We start from the raw sequence: 22,870 nt of genomic DNA, 5'->3' as shown, positions 1-22,870 counted from the left end.
TTCGATCGTAAACGGCGTCTCCGAAAAAAATGTTACGAAGTCCGTGCATTTCGTAAAACTTGGCAATTTTCAACATGACGAACATGACCTCATACTTAAAGCGACACAGTGTTGAGGGTACATCGAACTTAAAATCGAGGAACAGTATCTTAAAGCGGAGGTTTCAAGCTTTAAACTGAAGAAACGATCATCGTCCCACGATGATTTTTGGCAGAGTTATCGTCGCTCGAATTTGACCAATTTTCATCCGAAATGTTTCCACGCTATAATCTTCTCGAGCAGCGCACTTAAATAAATATTCGGAAAATAATGTTACCGTCGTCAAATTGATTCGAAATAACCGTCGAAGGCACGTAAAAAGTGCTGCACCATTTTGGAAATTTAAAACTCGTTGGACCCAGGAGGGAAATTAATTTCTCGTGGAATAATAAAGAAGAAATCGGCCCGGGATTGTCAGACTATCAATTTATGCGGCGAGTAATTCGGATACAGGAGAATTTATAGGGCCGATGATTACACGGCCGGCGTCCCGAATGAATACAGCGAACGTGTCATTACAAATAGAAATCCCGTGTTTCCCCCCCTTTGACGAGTCACGAATATTCGAAGAGTCAGGGAATATTGACCGGTGGCTTTCTTGCCGGGGCTCGCGTGCGGAGGGACATCAGATCGGACGCGCACCGTTTACAATAATTATGAGTTACGGGACCGCATGAATTTCCAGGCCGACCTGTCCAAAACGTTTCGCAACACGGCCACGCAACTCTAATTGCGGCAAAAAATTACGAGGATCTTCAGCCTGGTTCAACGATCGTCTGGACCTCCTTTGTTCGACCCTTCCAGCTCTTTTTTTTACGATAGAGCGGCTGAAAAAGAAATAAATTTTTTGGGAAGGTTAATCGCGATTTCGAAATGATCATTACTCTGTACTTTGCTCGTAAAAAATATTGAAACGTGTCAAGCTTATGGGTTTGTCTTTTTTAGGGCTGGTGGAGTTGTCTTTTTTCTGAAGTCTGATCAAAGTAGGCGATCGTTATAGCTTTCATTTAATAAAATTGATGATAACGTAGATTTTCCTGGTACAGAAAGAACAATAAACACGTTAATCCAAAATTTAGCTTAATATTTAGCAAAATTGTTAGCCTAATAAAAATACTGGAGCACTCCATTGGCATAATTTTAGTACTTGGTTCTATTGATGATAGATTTGATTTCTGATTTCTGATCAGAGCAGTCTTTCAGTAGAGCTTTGTTCCAATAAAATTGGCAAGAATATTGCTTTCTTTAGGCACAAGAAGAGCAATCGATATTATTCTAAAGTTCACAGTTTATTCTTGATAAAAATACTGGAGCACTCTGTTAGCATAGTTTTAGCACCTGGCTTTATTGATGAGTCTTTTTCCCGATGTCTGATCAAAGCAGTCTTTCAAAATCCTTTTCTTCTTTTACACAGAAAGAGCAATAAACATAATTTAAGTATTTGAAATTTATTCCTTCCTTACTTACAACATTTTATAAGTTTGTCTTCTGGTTTATGGACGTGTCTTTTTCGTGTCTGATCGATGCAGACTCTATCTACTGTCGATCCACTTTATGACACACATGCTCGTTTCACGTCTCCATTGATTTTTTATACCCAGAGTTGTAACAAGGAAGAACTGTCACCTTCTTCCTGTAATTCAAGCTTCATGAGCAAAGTTAATTCGGTTTCACAACACACTTTTATTGAGTCTACCAGAAGGTAGTGTTCATTATTTATTAGCAAAGTACTTGTAGGTAAAGCTATACAACCAGTAAGTAGAAAATGACTGAAATATTATACTTTTTTTATTATAATTTTTCCCTAGCTACATTCTACGTGGGAAAACAGATTTTGAAAATCTAGGGATTTATTAGCGATGGCTGAACTGCTGATAAAAATATTGTTCTATTATTGCAATCTAGATGGGAAATAAGCTGTTTAAATAAATAATATAAACATAATAGATATTAATGGAAAAATATGAGTTTGCACCATTCTAGGGAAACGAAGCAATATAATTTATTTTTCAGCATTGAAAGCATTGAAAATTAAACCTTTACTGAAAAATAAAGTAGAAATGGGATGTTCGGGTCACTCAAGATCCTGAGGATAAAATTGTGGCAGGATATTTTCATTCTGCAAAAAGTCCCACGATGTAGTAAAGTGACTATGGGAAACGTGAAGAATAAAAATAACTAGTCAAAAATATCACTGTATATTTTTATCCCAGATGGAGAGTAAATGTTCATTTAATTATCATTGGTTAAGATTACAACAGACACAAAGTAATATTTTTATTTAACTTCCATTCGTTGAAATTATGATAAGACATTTTTGCACGAAAGTGCAGAATCTAGTGACGATAATCTTGGTAACATGAAAAATAAAAATAAGTAGACAAAAATGCAACTATATATTAAAATGTAGGTACAAAATAAATTGGAAATTTCCAGTACGTGTTCAGTTCTCATTTGCTGAAATTAAACGGTACGTTTTGCTCAAGAATTCCGCAATCTAGCGATGCCAACACAGGACACGTGAAAAATAAAAATAACTAGACAGAATTAGTATCATATATTTTCAAGAATAAACTTGTGTTTCGCTCCTATTTGTTGAAATTCGGTTCGATGACAAACAAACGTATATTCTACTTTCATGTGTTGAAATTATGGTTTCCTTAACTAATGAAATTATGGTAGGCCCTTTAGCACAAAATTCCGAATCGCAGTGATTCCAACATGCGAGCCATAAAAATCCAAAAGCAACTAGACGAAAACAGCAACGATGAAAAAATTTCAACTAGCTAATAAAAATGTATGCTTACAACGGTGAACAATAATAACATATCACGGGCAACGATAAAATAGTTCAGTAACAAAGCGATAAACATGATGTCCCGCGGACATCTCCGACGAACACACAACGTTTACTCTGAAAGCCAAGAGACGATGTCAGTCGAGTCTACGGATAGACGACTCAGTCGATTGTCCCGCGGAGGGTCCTCAAATTTTTTATGTCCGCGAACGTAACCGATCCCGATCATAGGGAAAGGGACGGGCCGCGCTGTAAAAAGTTTCCCGAAAACAAACGCGCGCCGATTCTCGAACTCCTAGCTAGACGCGCGTCGAATCGTTTCCTCTTATCGACGGAACGGCGGATAACGGTCAGAGCGGGGGGGAGGGGGGAGGTGAAGCAGCGTGGGGGGAAGGAGGGGATATTTACAACGTTACAGCGTCCGCCGCGTCTGAAGAGTCCCGTTTCCCGTGGTCCGCGTTTAGCTTAATCAAACTATACACGGACTCATCACTAATGGATAACGGTACGCTCGATTGCTACAAAGTCGGGCCGCGTGTCATTTATTCATGGCGGGGCTGCTGGGTGCATGTGCCGCGCGCGCCGCGCCGCCGACATGCAAAACGTTTTTACGTCAGAACGGTGTACGGACATGAAATAAGTCACTTGACAGATCAATACGGCGAAACGGAACGTTCCATCGGCCGGAAACAGCTGTAGTTCCAGCGACCGCGTAAGGCGCGTCCCAAGATGATACACAGGCCACATTAGAAACTATCGATTCGAAAAGTTTGGCAAGGTTATGTTTGGCAAGCTGCAACATCGCCGAATGAATAACAAATTTCTTTTCTGCCTAGTAGCATAATTCCGAGAAACGGTAATCAAACGAAATATTATTTTCCATTTCGGTTGGAATATGTAGTGATATTTCTGTCTAGTTATTTTTTTGTTCGATGCCTCCAATGTTGGCATCACCAGATCGTGGACCTTCTTTTTAGCAGATTCGCATTCTTCTACGAGATAGTCTAGACCTAACCTGTGATTATAATGTCCGGAAATTTGTAGTTTTGGATTCTAGGTTAGGTTCGGGTTATTTTTGATACTAGATTAGGACTAGGTTTTGTCGGCGATAAGTCTAGTATATCTCGAAGACTAATTCAGAGCGACATTTATTACAACTTAGACCAGACCTTACTTACCGTACTTATGAAGTTCGTAAATTTATAGTGTTCGGGTTTAGGTTAGGTCTGCGTTGGTACTAGATTAGGACTAGGTTATGTCTGCGATAGGTTTAGTATACCTCGAAGACTAATTCAGAGCGACATTTATTACAACTTAGACCAGACCTACCTGTGCTTATAAAGTTCATAAAGCTATAATCCTTGAGTTTAGGTTAGGTCTGCGTTGGTATTAGATTAGGACTAGATTATGTCTGCGATAGGTCTAGTATATCTCGAAGACTAATTCAGAGCGACATTTATTACAAATTAGACTGAACCCAACTATGCTTATGAATTTCGTAAACTTTTAGCTTTCGCGTCTATATTTTATTTAGGTTATGTTACACGAAACAGCGATTTTTATTTTTGTTGTATTAAACGGAGCCAGCGATATTGATATTATAATTATTTGATAAAAAAATGTGTATTTATAGATTTTAAGATCGACGAGTAAGAATTGAAATGTAACAATAGATATTATGAATGTACTGGTCACAGTGTAACTGGACGATATTTTTAGTCTCGAACACCTCAACTGTAACTGTAACTGCAACTGCAACTATAACTGGTACTAGGTTAGATCTGCGTTGGGTTAGATGATTTATTTTCCATCTAGGTCGAAAATAAATAGTAGTGTCTTTGTCTAGTTATTTTTATTCTCCATGTTACCAAGACTGGTATCACTAGATTATGGACTTCCGTGGAAAAATGTCCTAGTATAATTTCAATACATGTAAGTTGACTAAATACTTATTTTCAACGAATGGGAATCAAACGAACATTTCGTTTTCATCCAGATCGACAACATGTAGTAGTATTCTTGATTAGTAATTTTTATTTTCCCCAACGTTGGTATCACTTTAACCGGTACCAGGTTAGGACTAAGTTAGATTTGCGTTAGGTTAGATTATTTATTTCCCATCTAGGTCGAAAATAAATAGTAGTATCATTGTCTACTTATTTTTATTCTCCATGTTACCAAAGCTGGCATCACTAGATTGTGAACTTTCGTGCAAAAATGTCCTATCACAATTTCAATAAATGGAACTAGAATAGATATTTATCTTGCAACTACGTATTATAATTTCAACGAATGGGAATCAAACAAATATTTCGTTTTCATCCAGGTCGACAATATATACTAGTATTCTTGTCTAGTAATTTTTATTTCCCCAACGTTGGCGTCACTGTAACCGGCACCAGGTTAGAACTAGGTTAGGTCTGCGTTAGGTCCATGTTAGGCCCGTAATACCTTGGAAACTCAAGAAGGGCGACATTTCCCACGATCGGAGCAATCCCAACAGGCAGAAAAATGCCACGGAAAGCAAATAATTTATTCGACGTAATAAAAATTGAAAAAAACGCACGAGATCGACCGTTCGAGCTGGGTTATTAGTCGCGGGCGGCTGTTGACAATCGTACGTTGCTGTCGAAAGTAATCGGCGTGAGAAGGCCGCACACTCGTCCATGTAAAACGCGTCCACGTTCGTCTCATAATGAACTCGACTTTACAAGCGGTGGGGGGGGGGAGGGAGGGGGGACGGCCGGTCCATTGTCTCGGCGGCGGGCGCAGATTGCGAGTCCTCCTTTTATCGTGCTACCTCGGCCGTAATCCGATTAAAAGTAAAGGAGATTACGGCTTTTTAAATATCCCCGGTGAAATAATAACAAGACTTAGGAATTCGACGTCGGTTGGCATCGAGCGGAGCCGAGCGGAGCCGAGCCGAACGGAGCGGAGTCGAGCGGCGTTGAAGGGACACGGTCCGCTTAATTCCCTAAATCGGAGACGAGTGTAATTACACCGGCCAGGAGGATAATAATTGCACATTATCGATTATCCGGCGGAAGCTTCGCCCGCGACGTTGGCTCGAGTGTAAGGCAATATCTTCGCAGAAAGCGGGCCAAGTTATCGGCGCGCCGGTCTAATTATCGTTATTAATTTCACTGATTCACCGGTGCCGAAGGCTTCGCGAGGAACGAGTGGCAATCTCTGATTTAGCGACGTTTCTGCGTTCATCTGCCGCTACCTTTGTTCAACGGACGCCTTTGTCGTGGCTGGCCAACTCGTCACCGTGATATTTCGCCTATTTTCAGCGGTAATTAGACTGCGAATTAGAACGAAAATGTTCCGCATCGAGAAATAGACACCAGGCAAGGCGCGTCCGAAAATGATTTATTTACCATCTAAGGGAAATGATAGAAGATCTAGCTGGACTTCAGCAAATAGCAATTCCAAGACAAATATCTATTTGCCATCTACCGTAATTTCAACAAGTGGGAACTATATAGTGATTTTTTTCCACCCATGTTGGCAATTTACCGTAGCAGTTTTGTCTAGTTATTTTTATTTCTCATGTTTCTAGTGTTGGTGTTACTAGGTTGTGGATTTTTGCACAGAAATATCGTATTGTAATTTCAACAAATGAAAGTTAAATTAAAATTTATTTTTTATTCATCTTAATCGCTACAATTTCAAGTTAAATATTAATTTTTTCCACCTATTTTAATAATAGTTTTATGTAGTTATTTTTATTTCTGATGTTTCCTATGTTGGCGTTACTAGGTTATGCACATTCGTGCAAAAATGTCCTACTGTAATTTGAGCAAGTGGAATAAAAATTGATTTTAAGGTTATGTGAAAGGACTTTTAGTGTACAGTGGAGACCCTCTTATCCGAACATTTATTTGAATAATTTTCTGGCAAAAACTAAATTGTTATCTAACTTGCATTTGTCGAGGTCATAGTAATAGATATTTGTGACAAATGTGTACTATCAACATTACTGCCAACATTGAAAACATGAAAAACAAAAATAACTAGACAAAATTATTACTCTATATTTCCAACCTTGACGAAAGTGAAATTCTAATTTAATTTGTAGTCTTTGAGCTAATTTCAAAGACTCCTTCTTCTACCCTAATTTCAACGACTTCAAGTTAAATTAGAATTTTGTCTAGTTATTTTTATTTTTCATGCTTTCAATGTTGGTATTACTGGATAGTACACGTTTGTATGAAAATCTATTACTATAACCCCGACAAATGCAAGCTATATAACAATTTAGAAAATTTAGTTCTTGCCAGAAAATTGTTCAAATAAATGTTCGAATAAAAGGGTCTCTACTGTACCCTAAAAGTCCTTTCACATAACCTAAAAATTTGATCGAAAGATTCGCAGAAATCAATCAGAAAACAGTTGAAGATTTTCTGAACTGTCTTCGATTAATTTCCATTTTCCAAAACGTCTGACAAAAGCAGCGAACGAAACAAGCCAGGGAGAGTCGCGAAAGACTCATCTGGCCTCACGGTTTCATTCACGATCCGGATCGGTCGAAGGAGCCGGTTGACGAAATTTTACGGCATCGGAACAGGTTGTGTGGCGCGTTATCTCGGCCGCGACTTTTAAAACGTATATTTCAATTAATCGAGCGGGGCCGATAACGGGCCCCGGTGAATTAACGTTCCCGGCCTAGGCTTGCTCTTTTACGAGCGTTCTCGTTATCTCGATGAAGGCCAGGTGTAGAGAGCGTCGCTCGATAGCCGTCGAGAGCGAGCGAATGGAGGAAGGAGACGACGAAGAAAAAATTCTTCGGACGGATGAGGGAAGAAAGCTGTGGCGGAGATAGAGACGCGACGAGACTGAGAGAGCTGAAGAGAGAGAGAGAGAGAGAGAGAGAGAGTCGAAAAGAAAAACAGAGTCGAAAAAAGAGAGAAGCGAAGAGAGAAAGAGAGAAAGAGAGGTGGAGAGTCGAAAAGAGAAAAAGAGTCGAAAAAAGAGAGAAGCGAAAAGAGAAAGAGAGAAAGAGAGATGGAGAGTCGAAAAGAGAAAAAGAGTCGAAAAAAGAGAGAAAGAGAGAGAGAGGTAAATAGCGAAAGAGAGAGAGAGAAAGAGAGATGTGATGAGTGATCGAGAGACAGGGAGAGAAAGAGAGAGAGCGAAAGACGCGAAGAGAGGAAAAGAGAGAGAGAGAAAGAAAAAGAGAGAGACAGAAAAAGAGAGTCGAAGAGAGAGAGAGAGAGAGAGAAGCAAAGAGAGAAAGAGGCGAATAGAAAAAGAAAGAGAGTCGAAGAGAGAGAGAAGCGAAGAGAGAGAGTGGCGAAAAGAGAGAGAGAGAGACGCGAAGGGCGACAGAGGGAGAAGAAGAGAAAGAGAGACGAAAGGAAAGAAAGTAGGAGGAAGGGGCGAGAAGGAAGAAAGTGGGGGGGGGAGAGAGAGACGAAAAGAAAGAAAGTGGGAGAGAGACACGAAAAGAAAGAAAGTGGGGAAGAGAGAGACGAAAAGAAAGAAAATGGTAAAAAACACGAAAAGAAGGAGAGAGAGCGAGAGAGGGTGGGAGACGCGAAAAGTGACAGAGAAAGAGAGAGAGCGATGAAAAGAAAGAGTAGAGAGAGGGAGAAACGCTAACAGTGACCGAGAAAGAGGGAGAGACGGAAAAAAGAGAAAGAAGAAGATCCGAGGGCAAAAGGAAAAGAAACGCAACGGCGATAGACAGTGGAAGAAAAACGCGAGAGTCGAGAAAATAAAACTGTGCTCGTCGCTCGCGAAATAATTCGCGAAAATAGAAGAACTCGTTGAGATTCTGGAGGAAGAGGCGCTTCGGTTCCAGAAGGGGAGTCGAAGCAGAGGAAAAAATGGATCGGTGACGTGCGCGCGTAGATAAGGGAAAAGGAGAGAAGAAACGGAACGACCGACAGAAGAAAGCGTTCGAAATTAGCCGTGAAAGCGGCGCCTCGTGATCCCTCGCCTTTACCCTAAGGACAGGCATTAAGCAGCTGGCAACTGCTAGACGACAGGTATGCCGTGACACATGCCGTTCACGAAATGCCAGCGGTTCAAGGGACGCCACGCGGTGGCAAGAAATTCGGATTCAATGGCCCGATGTCTGCTTTTCGAAGATTTTTCGGAAAATAGAAACGAACGATTTAAAATGTGTGCGACAAAATTACGATGTCACATGATTATTTATGATTATTTATGATTATTTATTTCATATGGATTTCTTCATAAATCAAACAAAATAAATTGATATCGAATTAAAAAATAAATTGTAAGTACCGAAACGAAATAATCTAACCTATTAATGCTACGGTATTGGCAACACTGTTTGGCTATCTCTAGCTGTAGGTCAAAAAATTGCTCTCCAATTGCCTATAGTTACTCAGCAATTAGTTTTAATTGTTCACTTTTTCTTTTGCAAAAGTATCCAAAAACTTTTCTGAAACGCCTAGGGACTTTTATGAGAGCTCAAAAATGAAAAGTGAGCAATTAGAACTACATAATTGGTGAACAATTATGGGCTTTTAATGAGCAATTTTTTCAGCTATGATTCGTTAATATTGGTTACTATTGTGAGTCAACTTCACTCGAGTTATTAAGATGTGTTCCAAGATGACAGGGCCAACATACAAAATAGCAATTTTAAAAGACTGGTAGTTAGAACTCAAAAGTTATAATTCCAAATGATTAATATATTTGTTTAAAATGTATTTCTTCATATATCAAACAATAGACTTCCTTCGGTATAAAATTTAATAACGAAACAAAATTATGTCCAGAAATGATAGCACCTAACCTAATAATGTTACGGTATTGACAATACCGTTTGACGTCCCAATATGATACAGCCACATTAAAAAGTAGCAATTCTAAAAATCTGGTAGCTAGAACTCAAAAATTACATTTCCGAATGATTAATATATTTATTTAAAATGTATTTCTTCATAAGTAAAACAAGAGACTTTCCAAAATTTAATAACGTAACAAAGTTATGTACAGAAATGATTGAGCCTAACCTAATCAAACTACGCTATTGGCAGCACTTCTTGGCGACTTTCATCATTAAGTACTCCGTTGCAGTGCTAGACTAAATCTGCATCGATTAATATCATGAATTTATGTAGATTGTGTTCAATGTGGGTTGTCTCAGTTAACATAATTATTATATTTGTTCAATCCTAAAAGTTCATTTCTATTATAATTTATTTACCGCACTCAAATTTGATGAAGATTAAACCTAAATTTGTTTCGAACTAACTTTCTTCTATTTTGAACTCTGTTAGCTCGTCAATATATACTTTTGACTTTGTAATTAAATAATATTTATTCTAATTTATAATATATGTATATATATATATATTATAAATTAGAATAAATATTATTTAATTAATTATAATATATAATTATAATATTAATTATAATATATATATATATATATATTATAAATTAGAATAAATATTATTTAATTACAAAGTCAAAAGTATATATTGACGAGTTAACAGAGTTCAAAATAGAAGAAAGTTAGTTAAAAAAAAATTTAGGTTTAATCTTCGTCAAATTTAAGTGCGGTAAATAAATTATAATAGAAATGAACTTTTAGGATTGAACAAATATAATAATATATATATATATATATATATATATATATATATATATAATAATTATAATATAATTTATTCTAGACGAATCCAACGACCCGTTGCAACATAACCTCAAACGATGAAACAACAATTATAACACTTTTGGCCACCGGCAACGAATTTCAGACCATTGCGCGGCTGTAACTGAGCCGAGCCGATTGAGACGTGGCCAGCAATTAACGGGCCGCTTACCGGCTGCTTAAAATTATGTAAATATTTCGTTAACGCGGTTACACCGGTAACAAACTTGCTCGGCAAGGTGGCAGGATGATGTCTTGCGACCGGCTACCATTTATCGACGGGCCGCGCGTCGCCCGTTCGTTCTGATAATGACAAGGACCAGGGCTCAGCCGAGGGGATCGTTTAATGACACGTCCGTTGCGACGATCGCGCGTTCCGCGAACCGATCACGATAAACCGCCACAATGTGCTTACCTCATTTCAAAAAGTTGGCCACAGTTACATAACCTCGTACAATTTCTATAAAAACGTTTTTGCGGTTGTCGAAATTGAGTGTGCTATGAAAAATCCAGTGTGCAAACTTTAACACTATATAAACATTCTTCTTGACTTACTTTTTGTGAATTAATTTTCCGATATTTGGCCATAATTATCAATGTCAGAATGTAAAGATTAATACCAGCATCCTAGCTTTAAACAATTTTTGTAATTATTTATGGGAAGAATGTTACTTTACAGATTTTTTTCCAAAAGATTAATGTGTCTCGCGATACAAATATGTGTCACTTGTAAATAATATTATTATAAACAATACAATAATAAAAAGTATAATCAATACTATAAACGAGACTGAGAACTCAAAAATATCTTCCATCGCTTTTGTGCGAACTTGTGCAATATATTTTAATAGTAAAATGTTTAAAAAATGTTTCTTCACGGATAAACTTTAAAATAAGATTTGTTTATAATTTACGGTGCTACTGCGTCAATTTTCCAAGGACAAAAAAATAACACTGATATAGAATAGATCTTCTCAAATAAAATAAGAAAAGATTTATTCGAATACGATAAACAATTGCCAAGGTAAAAATTACTAATTGCAAGCTAGATTACCCGACAGATATCCTAAAAATTCAGAACTTAAAATTTTTCAAACTAGTAAGGAAAGAGTCAAATGATGACATAAACTGCCACTAATTTTGCATAAACTGTAGCATGGTATAGTTGATTTTGAACAAAACAGCACTACAGCTGCGTTCTGCTGCTACATACTTTGAAAATTGCATTTTGGCCAGCTATTTGGAAACGGAGACCACAGCGCGCCGCGACTTAACCGGCTGACAATCGCACCCACCAATTATCCACACCTGGACGGAAAGAAGACGGTTTCTCCTGCGCGAAAACTTCGGGGACGAACGCTTCCGCCTCTCTTCGCGCTTCTTCCGCTTCCCCCTCCTTTTTTTTCGATGCCGGTTCGATCGATTGCTCCCGAAGATGCTTCGAGAACGCGGGAACCGCCGTGATTCGATTACCGGCCTGTCTTGTTTCGCGCTCGGCTTTCCCGACGAGCTTTTTGTTGCTTCGTTTGTCGCGATAACGAGTTGAAAGTTAATTACCGCGGCAATCACCGGCCCCCGGAGTTCCGTTTCCAGCCGGAAGATGGAACTTCGCGATTCTGTTTTGTTTACCGGATCCTTTATCCCAGATCGAAGCCCCCACCCACGCCGATATTAAAGACCGCGGTCTGCCGCGGGCGGCCATCTATTGTTTCTGTGGCACGGTTTAATGCGTCCCGATTAGCCGCGACCGATGGATCTGGAGGCGCGAAGACGTCCGGCACGAACCCACTCCTAACTCGGACCTAACCCAGATCTAACCTAGATCGAACCGAAACCTAATCCAGATCTAATCTAAACATAATCCAGACCCAATTCAGTCCTAATTTAGACCTAGTACAGCCTTAATTCCGGCCTAATCTAGATCTAACCGAAATTTTATCCAGACTTAATCCAGATCTAACGTAGATCTGACCCAAACTTAATCCAGATCTTATCCAGGCCTAACGCAGACCTAGTCCAGTTCTAATTTAGGCCTAATACAGTCCTAATTCCGGTCTAATCCAGACCTAACCTAGATCTAACCGAAATTTGATCCAGCCTTAATCCAAATCTAACGCAGACCTAACCAAAACCTAATCTAGACCTAACGTAGACCTAACCTAGGCCGCTTGCCGATTTGTCGCCTGACGAATTTCTTTTCGTGTCCAGAAAACAATGGAATTGGTCAGAAAGTCATAATTGTTCGGATAATAGAATGGTTACTTTATGGCGTTGTTAATAATGTGTATATTATATTGTCCACATTTTTCACACTGCTAACAAATGCTTCAGTCGCATTGACTTTTTGGTAACATCACTGAAAAAGCACAATTGCACCAGAGTACCATCATCTTAATAATCTGAATTATGTTTAGGGACAGTGTTGCCAACTCTACGTGTCTTTCTGTAGATCCAGGGATTTTCAATGTTGTCGACGAAATTATGAGTTTTGGTCTTCCTCTGCTTTTTCATCTGGTGCACGGAGTACTAGGGATTTTTCAAAATTCTGGTTGACAACGCAGGTTGGTGACACTGGCTGGCAACACTGTTTCAAGGCACCCTTTGACTTATTTTTCTTTATTCTCTAATTTCTCCTGTTGCGTTATTTTATTTTCACTTTTGTTTCGTTCATACATTTTGTTTACTTTTTCGAGTACATTTCGAACGTTTGCTTCCTCTCTGTTTATTATTTACCACTATTATTATTTTTATTATTTATTATTATTTTATTTATTATTATTTTATTTATTATTATTTTTGGCCAGGATACAAGCTTGAATTCCACCATGGCGCAGAAAAACTTAGAAGGACAGTTCAACTTCGATAAATATTTCCAAGGTCAAACGATGTTCCTCACGCTTCCTTTTTATTTTACCCCTGTTCCACGACACTTCAGTTTTACTTTCAACGAAGTCTGCCACAACTCCGTCGCGAAAATGGCCAAACGTTCGTCCTCAAACTGTCGCGGAATAATTGCATTTAAACAACCGATCGGTATCACCTCGAGGCCCCTCGAAGCCTCGCTTTCACTCCCTTACCCCCCCTCCCACTCCCCCAGCCCTTCCGCCCGTTCCTCTCGCGAGCCGGGTTTCGTCCAAACCCCTTGTCATTGTTATCTTTTCACCCGGATAATTGCGCGAGCAATAATCAACGGCCTATCCGACGATCTATCTCCTTCTTGCAGGTCGATCTACCTGCAGCTGATCCACGCGCTTTCGAAGAACAGCCGAGTCATATCGTCCGGCCTCGGAATTATTGCCATTAGGCTCGCGTCGAGTGGCCGCCGTGGTGTTTCGATGGGCGCTGCCGCCGCGCCGCCCAGCCGGACAAGGCTCGTAATCAAAAACTAGGTTCAAGTGGTCGCGTTTATTTATTCGTTCCTTGATACCGGTCAGGCTACAATGTGCACGCTGTTCATACGCTCCGCGGCTTTTCTTGCTGAAACGTGGAATGGTCTGTTTTCTTTTGGCACCTATACACAGGGTGTCCCATTTCAAGTGACACGCTCAATTATATCCTAACCTATAGTTCGCTTCAAAAAATGTTTCAAAATAAACTTGCTCTTATAAACTACATGCTTCTGGAACCAAATAGAATATGCCTACGGTAATCAACATATTTGTCAAATTGTAAATTGGTCGAACCAATATACCGTGTACAGTGACATAATCAACATACCATATACAGTGCGGTCATGTTTACTAGTGGTTATTGACTTTATTCGAAATGGTAAAATGGTCTACTTTCTTCTAGAACCAACAGAATATACAGGGTGGTAATGTTTCTAGTAACCTATAATAAAATATAATATGTAAAAATAATATAATATATAATAATATATATAATATAATATAAATATAATAATAATAAATAAAAATAATAAATATAATATAATATAATATATAATATATAAAAAATATATAAAATGGTGTACTTTCTTGTAGAACCAATACCATGTGCACAGTGATCACGTCATTAGTGGTAATGACATGAAAGTAGTAATGACATAAATACTCTACTATAAATGATATTAAAATCTACTTTCTTCTAGTACCAATGGAATATAAAGTACGTCCATGTTTCCACTAACCTGCAATTATTTCAATACATTATAAAATAGTTTACTTTCTTTTAGAACCGATAGAATATACAGGATGGTTACGTTACTAGTAGTTATTGATATTCTTCTAAATGATGAAATAGTCTATTTCCTTCTGGAACTAATAAAATATAAGGGTGTGTATTTCACTAGTAGCCACTGCTTTCCTTCTAAATAGTACAATGTTGTACTTAAATTATAACCTACAATTTAACCTAAATTGTAGAATAGTCTGCTTTCTTCTAGAACCAACAGAATGTACCAGGTGACCATGTCTCCAGTAATTATTACTTTTGGCAAATTTTAAATTGGTCGATTTTCTTCTAGAACGACTACAGTATCAGGATGCCCATCTCTCTTCTAGTCAGTGTTATTATTCTGAATAGTGAAATTATCTACTTTCCTTCCAAGCCAATAGAATATACAGAGTCTATGTCTCCAGTAGTCGATACATTTCCTAAATGGTAGAATGTCCTACTTTCCGCTAGAACCAATAAAGTCACTAGTAGTAGTCATTACTTTCCATCTAAATGGTACAATCTCCACTTTCTTCAATAACCAATAAAATATACCGGGTGTTGATCTCTTCACTATTCACAATTTCCGTCCTAAATGGTATAAATGACATAACCTAAATTTTATTCCCTCTCCCCTACAACCAATATTTTTCTATATCGATAAGTGTCACAAATTTGCGATGAGTGTTACGGCGAATTAAGAACAATAAGAACAATATAATTAAGAACAAGAACAATAATAACCGGCACGCAGCATCAAAGCTGAGAGACACGTCTCGAAAAGTACGTAAAGAAAATTCGTTTCTGAACGTGCATCCCGATTTGCGTTCAAAGTATGTCGTGGCCGATGCACCAACGAAGCGGATCGAACGCGGCAAACAACGGGGACCGGTATAAACCTCCGTAGGCTTTATCGGAAAGGGAGCAGCGAGTTTGTCCCAATTCGGCGGTGTTGTAGCTCCGATAACTGGCGTCTGCCGAAGTAATCTTCCGATTTGAAAGCGATCCCGTGGTGTGGGCAACGCGTGCGGCGGCGCCCGAAAGGGGTGGAGAGACGAAAAAACAAGCGTTTCGCTTTCCGTACGGGCTTTTATGCTGATTCGGTGGGGTATCAATTTAGAGATGAGCGGTTGACGAGAGACGTTCGAACGAGTAGTGGAAGTAATTCCGGGGGAGCGAACGCAGAGAGAAAGGGAAAGAGCGGGAGGGAGGAAGAGAGAGGAAGAAAGTGGGAGCCGGGAAAGAGAGAGAGAGAGAGACAGAGAGACGTGAAAAAAGACAGAGAGAGAAGGAAAGAGAGAGACGTGAAGAGTGATATATAGAGAGAGAGAAGGAAAGAAAGAAGGATAGAGAGATGTGAAGAGTGATAGAGAGAGAGGGGGAAGGAAGTGTGAGAATAAGAGAGAGAGGAAAAGAGAGAGAGAGTCAAAGAGAGATAGAGAAAGAGAAAGGATGAAAGTAAAAGAGGAAGAGAGAAAAAGAGTGAGAATAGAAGAGAGGGAAACAGAGAGAGAGAGAGAGAGAATTGGAAAGAGAGAAAGAGTCGAAGAGAGAGAGTAAGAGAGAGAGAGAGTCGAAAAGAGAGTAAGAGAGAGTCGGAGCGAGAGGGAGAGAGGAAAAAGCAAAGAGAGAGGGAGGGAAGTGAAGAGAGAGAGAGAAAGAAGTGACGAAAGAGAGAGAGAGAGAAGCGAAGAGAAAGAAAAAAGTGAAAAGAGAGAGAGAGAGAGAGAGTGAGAAGCGAAGAGAAAGAAAGAAGTGAAGAGAGAGAGAGAGAGAGAGAGAGAGAGAGTGAGAATCGAAGAGAAAGAAAGAAGTGAAGAGATAGAGAGAGAGAGAGAGAAGTAGAGAGAGAGAGAAGTAAAGAGAGAGAAGCGAAGAGAAAGAAAGAAGTGAAGAGATAGAGAGAGAGAGAGAAGTAGAGAGAGAGAAGCGAAGAGAAAGAAAGAAGTGAAGAGATAGAGAGAGACAGAGAGAAGTAAAGAGAGAGAAGCGAAGAGAAAGAAAGAAGTGAAGAGAGAGAGAGAGAGAAGTAAAGAGAGAGAGAAGCGAAGAGAAAGAAGGAAGTGAAGAGAGAGAGTGAGAAGTAAAGAGAGAGAGAAGCGGAGAGAGAGAGAATAACGAACAGGGAGAATGGGAGAGGGAAGAAGGGAAAGAGAGAGAGAGAGGGAGAAAAGGGGTGAGCGAAAATGGCGATGGTCGGTAGGTGAAAATATCTATAGGAGTGCTCCGGCCGGCCCGGCACCGGTAGCACTACTTAACTAGATGAATTCAATATCTCGGAATAAATACATTGATAAATCAGCCACTCTGCTAAAAGCTTACTTTACTTTGGCTAGCTGTTGCGGCCGCGAGCAAACAACCCGCCTCTGTATGCGTCCATTCAGCGGGCGCCGCGTACACGCGCGCATGGACCTCACACACACGTGCGCGCGCGAACGCGACTAACTGCACGAATAGAAGCCGATACGTGCGCCGAGAGACGAGAGCGCAGAGTGTTTCGGAAATAGGCGGTCGAACTTTGACCAAGAAACTGTTACTCGCGAGCGCGGACACGGTGTTGTCGCCTGCGGAAAAATTGACCGCAGCCGACTGAACCCCCAAACGACTGTTCCGACTGTACAGAAAAGTCGGATGTCAAAATTCCGCCGCGGTTGACGCACCATTTGCGCGGGCCAATAGATACGAGCTTTGCTTACGTGAGAAAACGGGAGAAAGGGATTGAAGTTTGAAAAAATCCACTTTTTAAAAATTTGTCAATATTAACTCTTTTGATTGTTATTACTATTATTAACTTAGCAATACAATAAGTAACAGTAAAATAACCGAACAATATAATAAGTATAACCTAGCAGTACAGTAAGTAATCTCAAAGTGCTAGAAGTAACTATAAGCAGTACAAGTAACCTAATAGTACAATAAGAGCAGTATAATTATTATAGTCGTTATTATAGTTATATTAGCAGTATAATAATTAACCTAACATTATAGTATGTAACCTAGCAGTACCTAGCAATAAGCAGTATAATTATTATAGTCGTTATTATAGTTATATTAGCAGTATAATAATTAACCTAACATTATAGTATATAACCTAGCAGTACAGCAGGTAACCAAACAGTACTATAACGAATCACTACACTACAATAAGTGACCAAGCAGTACAGTAAGTAATCTCAAAGTGCTATAAGTAACTATAAGCAGTACAAGTAACCTAACAGTACAGTAAATAACTTAGCAGTATAATAATTAACCTAACAATATAGTAAGTAATCTAACAGTGCAGTAAGTGACTTAGTAGCACAGTAACAAAGCTAACAGTACAATAACTAACCTAACAGCACAATAACTAACCTAACAGTACAATAATTAACCTGGCAGTACAATAACTAACCTAACAATACAATAATTAATCTAACAGTATAGTAACTACTGGAGCAGTGTCACAAGTGACCAAACACCATAATCGCCTACAAGTCGTTTAAAATTACGCCGCGGGGTACGGTGATCATCTCAGAAGGGTGCCGGCTAAAGTGGCCGATCACCAGTAAACAGTCATAACCACCGGGACTGTCCGAGTTATCCAATAAAACCCGTTGTACAATACCTCTGAAGTGAGCACTCTGTCCAAAACGGGACACCGTATCCGTGCTCTCCGTGCCGGAGACGCGCGTGTTCACGGGTGAAATCAGTGTGTACGCGTGGCACCGTCCATCCTCGACCGGCCTAGGAGGAAAGCGGCGGGCTGGCAACGCACAAGGAAAGTTTGCCGGGACGAGTGATCGCATAGGCAGAGACGGGCCCCGAAGACGCGGAGAGACCGGGGTGGGGGGCCGAGATGAGGCGAGGGTGTACTTATGGATGAGTGGTTTGCTCCGTCTATAAAGAATCTTGTTTGTTTCTGGCCCCGCGGATATCGAAGAAAAAGTATCCGCCTCGGGGAGCCCGGAGTGTTTCGCGAACCCTTCCACTGCCGCTCCGAAGGATCACCGACGCCGAATCAGTTACTACCACCCGGAACGCAAACTGCGAAGTCCTGGGCGTGGGTAGCCGCGGCGAGGGGCCGTGGGCGGGGGTGGACGTACCAAGCGGAACGCCATCTCACGAAGAGTAATACACGGGGCAAATAAAACTTCATTCTTGCCGATTGTCCATCGACCTATCCGCTGCTACGAACCAATCCGGTAGATGGACAGGGAACGAGGGATCGATCGATCCCGGCTTGCCGCCAGCCACATTTAAATCACTGCCGGTCCGACTCCCTTCTGTCCCTGCCTTCGCGATGCTCTCAGATTTTTTTGTCGACGCCGCCGTAGACAGGTGTGCTATTATGGGACATTGCCGGGCTCCGTTAGGCGCCGATCACTCGCAGATGGGCTGGTCCCGATCGATGCTGGTGGCAGACGCAATGATCATAGGATGGAGTTGAACAATGGGCACGTTGGACATTTTGGGTTCTGGAGCTGAAGTGATAGTTGAAAGGTTTTGGGATGCTGATCTCGTAGTGGTCGATTGGTCATGGTTTAGGCGAGTTTATGTTCATCTTAATTATTAGAGCATCTTGAGTATGGTTGGGATCATCACTATGATCATGCTTGAGATGGTCTTATAAACCAGATTCGAGTATGAGAATCCTAAGTTTCGATAAACTTTATAGAGGCAACAGTGATCCAATACTTAAGAATCCTTAAGAATTTCAGAATAGGTCCATGCTAGAGCTGAAAGGTTTTGGGATGCTGATCTCGTAGTGGTCGATTGGTCATGGTTTAGGCGAGTTTATGTTTATCTTAATTATTAGAGCATCTTGAGTATGGTTGAGATCATCACTATGATCATGCTTGAGATGGTCTTATAAACCAGATTCGAGTATGAGAATCCTAAGTTTCGACAAACTTTATAGAGACAACAGTGATCCAATACTTAAGAATTCTCAAGAATTTCAGAATAGGTCCATGCTAGCTGAAAGGTTTTGGGATGATGACCTGACGCTGCTGGATGTGGACATACTAATTCATCAGGCGCCTTTGCAATTTGGTGATAGATCTGTATTTGCTGATGAATTTTGTTAAGAGAGCAATATTGCTGGCTTCGGTTAGACGCTAATCACTCGGAGAAGGGTTGGTTTAGATTGATGCTGGTGGCTGACAGAATAATCGTAGATGAAGGATACGTTGGACATTTTGGGTTTAATCTGGAGTAGAATGATGACCTAGAAGTGGTCCATTGGTAGGTTGTGGTCTAGGTGAGATTTAAGACCATAGCTATGTCTGGGCTTGGTTAAGACCGTACTTATGACTAAGCTTAGTCAAGGCCACACTTATGTCCATACCTGGTTAAGACAATACTTATGATTATACCTGGTTATGGCCATACTTATGACTATACTTGGTTAAGGCCATACTTATGACCATGCTTAATGAAGCCCGCACTTATAACCAAGCTTGGTTGAGACCATGTTTATGACTATGTATGATTAAGGCCATTCTTATGACCATGCTTACTCAAGGACACACTTATGACCATGCTTGAATAAGTCCATGCTTATGACCATACGTAATTAAGATTATACTTATACCCATTCTTTATTAAAACCCCACTTATGACCATGCTTAAGACAGTCTTATAAATCAGACTTGACTATCAGAATCGTAAGTTTTGATAAATATGACAGAAAGAATAGTGATCCAATACTCAAAACCGTTCAGGAATTTGAAAATAGGTCTCTGCTAGCCGAAAGGTTTTGGAATGATGACCTGATGACCTGATGTATTTGGAGATCCTAATCCACGAGGCTCCTTAGAAATTTAGTAACAGATTTGTATCAGCTGATAGGTTTTGTTAAGAGTCTTTGATGATGTAACAATGAGCAAGGAACAATGATGCTAAAATTGTTAGGGGAAGCAGTAATGACCCAATCCTAACGCAACTCTTAAGAGACCCTAGGAATTTCACAACAGGTCTTTCCTAGCTACAAGATTTTTGTATGATGATCTTATAGTATAGGCTTCCATGATCCTAGTCTAGGTCAGTTTGTAGAGATTGTATGTTTTAATGTAGGACACCTTAGAAATTCGATCTTGTTAAGAGTCTTTGCTGATAAAAGAATGATCAAGAAACAGTACTAAAATTATTAAAAAGTTCCGAAACTTGTAAATTACAAGTGAAAGTCTTCCTGAAAATAGAACCTCAATTATCCGGACCAATTCGTGGACATAGATGTTCAGATAATGAAGAAGCCAACAAGTTAGGTTAAGTTAATCGAACGTTAGGTTACGTTCATATAGTTCATCGGATTATCGAGGTTCTACTGTAGTCTAAAAAATAACTAGAAAGTTCACTTACCAAGTCTACAAGGTCGAGTTCAGTGCAGAGAGAATTCTGAAACAGAAAAAGCAGTTGGTGAGCCTATGCAATAACGTTGAACAATTGAATTTGTTCAAACAATTGATCCAAAAAATAACAGGCATCAATCTCGTAATTTATCGAAAACCATCTCCCCAGCTTGAGTCACCTTCGACACCAAGGTCCAAGAACTCTTTCGAAGGAACTGATTGACTTAACCTAACATGTCTCAAAGCTCATTCGATAGATGGTAGCTATTCAAGGACCTCGGTGCGTCATATGGGTCGAAAGCTAGACTCTGGTCTCTACCCCGAGTCGTTAACTGTGCTTGGCTCTCATTCAATGAACCTTGATGAATATTGAAGATCCTCGTAGCGCAGTGGAAGACCTTGGCGCCCCTTTACCGATAGAGCTTGAATAGCACAGGCCCCAATTAATGAATAAGCGACCAATCCAACTACGCTATAGCAAGACAGTAAATTCTCTCAAATTGTCCGTCAGCTTGGGAACGAAAATGGACAACTTGGAATGTGTGGAGATAGGATTATTCGAGCCTCGTGGCACGTTTTTATAGTTGCCGATTGTCAACAACCTTCTCTCCAAGTCGTCCATTTTTGTTTCCAAGCTGAGGGACAATGTGGAAGGATTCACACTACAGGGTGTCCCATAATTATGTTAACACTCGGAAAGGGGTGATTCTTGACGGATGAAATAGAGTATCTCGTTTTGGCAATATTAAATCATGAAATAGAATATTTTGTTTTGACAATATGAACATGAATTAGAGTATTTTATCTCAGCAAAACAGAGTGTCCCAAAATTATGGTGCTTCCGCGAAATGAGAGGTTCCTGAGGTCATTTGAAGTAACTTTTTCCTTTACAAAAATTTTCTCCGAGGCATCGTTAGCGAGTTATTACCGAAAAGCGCTGACGACCAATGGAAAGCGAGAGCTCGGCTGGCGCCAGGCGGCCGAGCCAATGAGCGGAACTGGGCTTCGTTCGCTCGTCGGCTCGGCCGCTTCGCCGAGCTCTCGCCTCTCACTGATCAGCGTTTCTCGTTCGTAACTCGCAAACAAAGCCGCGGATTGGATTTTCGCTAAGGACAAAGTTACCTCAAATGACCTCAGGAATCAGCCTCTCCCGAGTGTTAACATAATCATGGGACACCCTGTATTTCCTTTGGAAGTTCTATATGGAAATGGTGGCTCCGGTCTCTGTCCCAGTTAAAAGTTAACTCGCCAGCAGGCGGCCGAGCAATTTCTAATAAGTAGCTAACTAACTTTGACGAGGCTGTCGATCGATTACGATCGGGCTTTGTGATATAATAATTATAAACTTCCCGGCCGCGGCGGACGGGAGGGAGGGTGGTATCGAACCGCGTATAATCGGGACGGGAGCGTCGACAGCGGAGAATTTTCCATTAACAATCGGGTCCGGGTAAAAATACGGTTCGCATTTTCCATTACCGATGATCATTAAAAGTCCCCGCCCCGTCCGAACCCGTCGATATTAATTCCTTCGACCGCCGCGGGGTGGGTGCCGCGGGGCGAGAGGGCAAGCGAGGCAGAAGCAATCGCCGGCAATTAATCGCGACGATCTCCCCCCACCCCGTATTTAGGCGAATAATAAATCGACGATAAATAAACGCGGCGGAGCCGCGTCGCGTCGCGGCACGACGACGGCGGCGATGGCGAGACGCGGGACGGCGAAAAGAGCCACGGTCTGCAGGCGCCTTTTCCGCGTAAGCGCCGCGAAATCGTTTCCCACCATAATTCGAGTAAGTGGCGTGAACGAGCCCAGGGGCTGCCGCCGCCGCCGCGCCGCTCGGTGGTTAAAGGCTGATTAAAGAAAAATCCGCAACTTGTTGATCGTCTTAAATATTCATCCGCCGATGTAGCATCTAC

At 40.5% G+C, this 22,870-nt stretch overlaps 1 protein-coding gene across 4 annotated transcripts in view; it reads right to left on the bottom strand.

Annotated features, from left to right (window-relative positions):
• LOC117225653 (uncharacterized) overlaps positions 1-22,870 on the bottom strand; it is a 1,038,968-nt gene that overhangs the window by 813,426 nt on the left and 202,672 nt on the right. For all 4 annotated transcript variants that reach the window (XM_076526304.1, XM_076526306.1, XM_076526305.1 and 1 more), the window contains exon 4: positions 20,967-21,002. The gene's annotated coding sequence lies outside the window, so the exon portion shown is untranslated. The remainder of the gene's footprint in view (positions 1-20,966; positions 21,003-22,870) is intronic.

The sequence above is a fragment of the Megalopta genalis genome, chromosome 14, assembly GCF_051020955.1.
Source record: "Megalopta genalis isolate 19385.01 chromosome 14, iyMegGena1_principal, whole genome shotgun sequence".
Lineage (NCBI taxonomy): Eukaryota > Metazoa > Arthropoda > Insecta > Hymenoptera > Halictidae > Megalopta > Megalopta genalis.
This window is presented reverse-complemented; position numbering and strand designations above follow the sequence as displayed.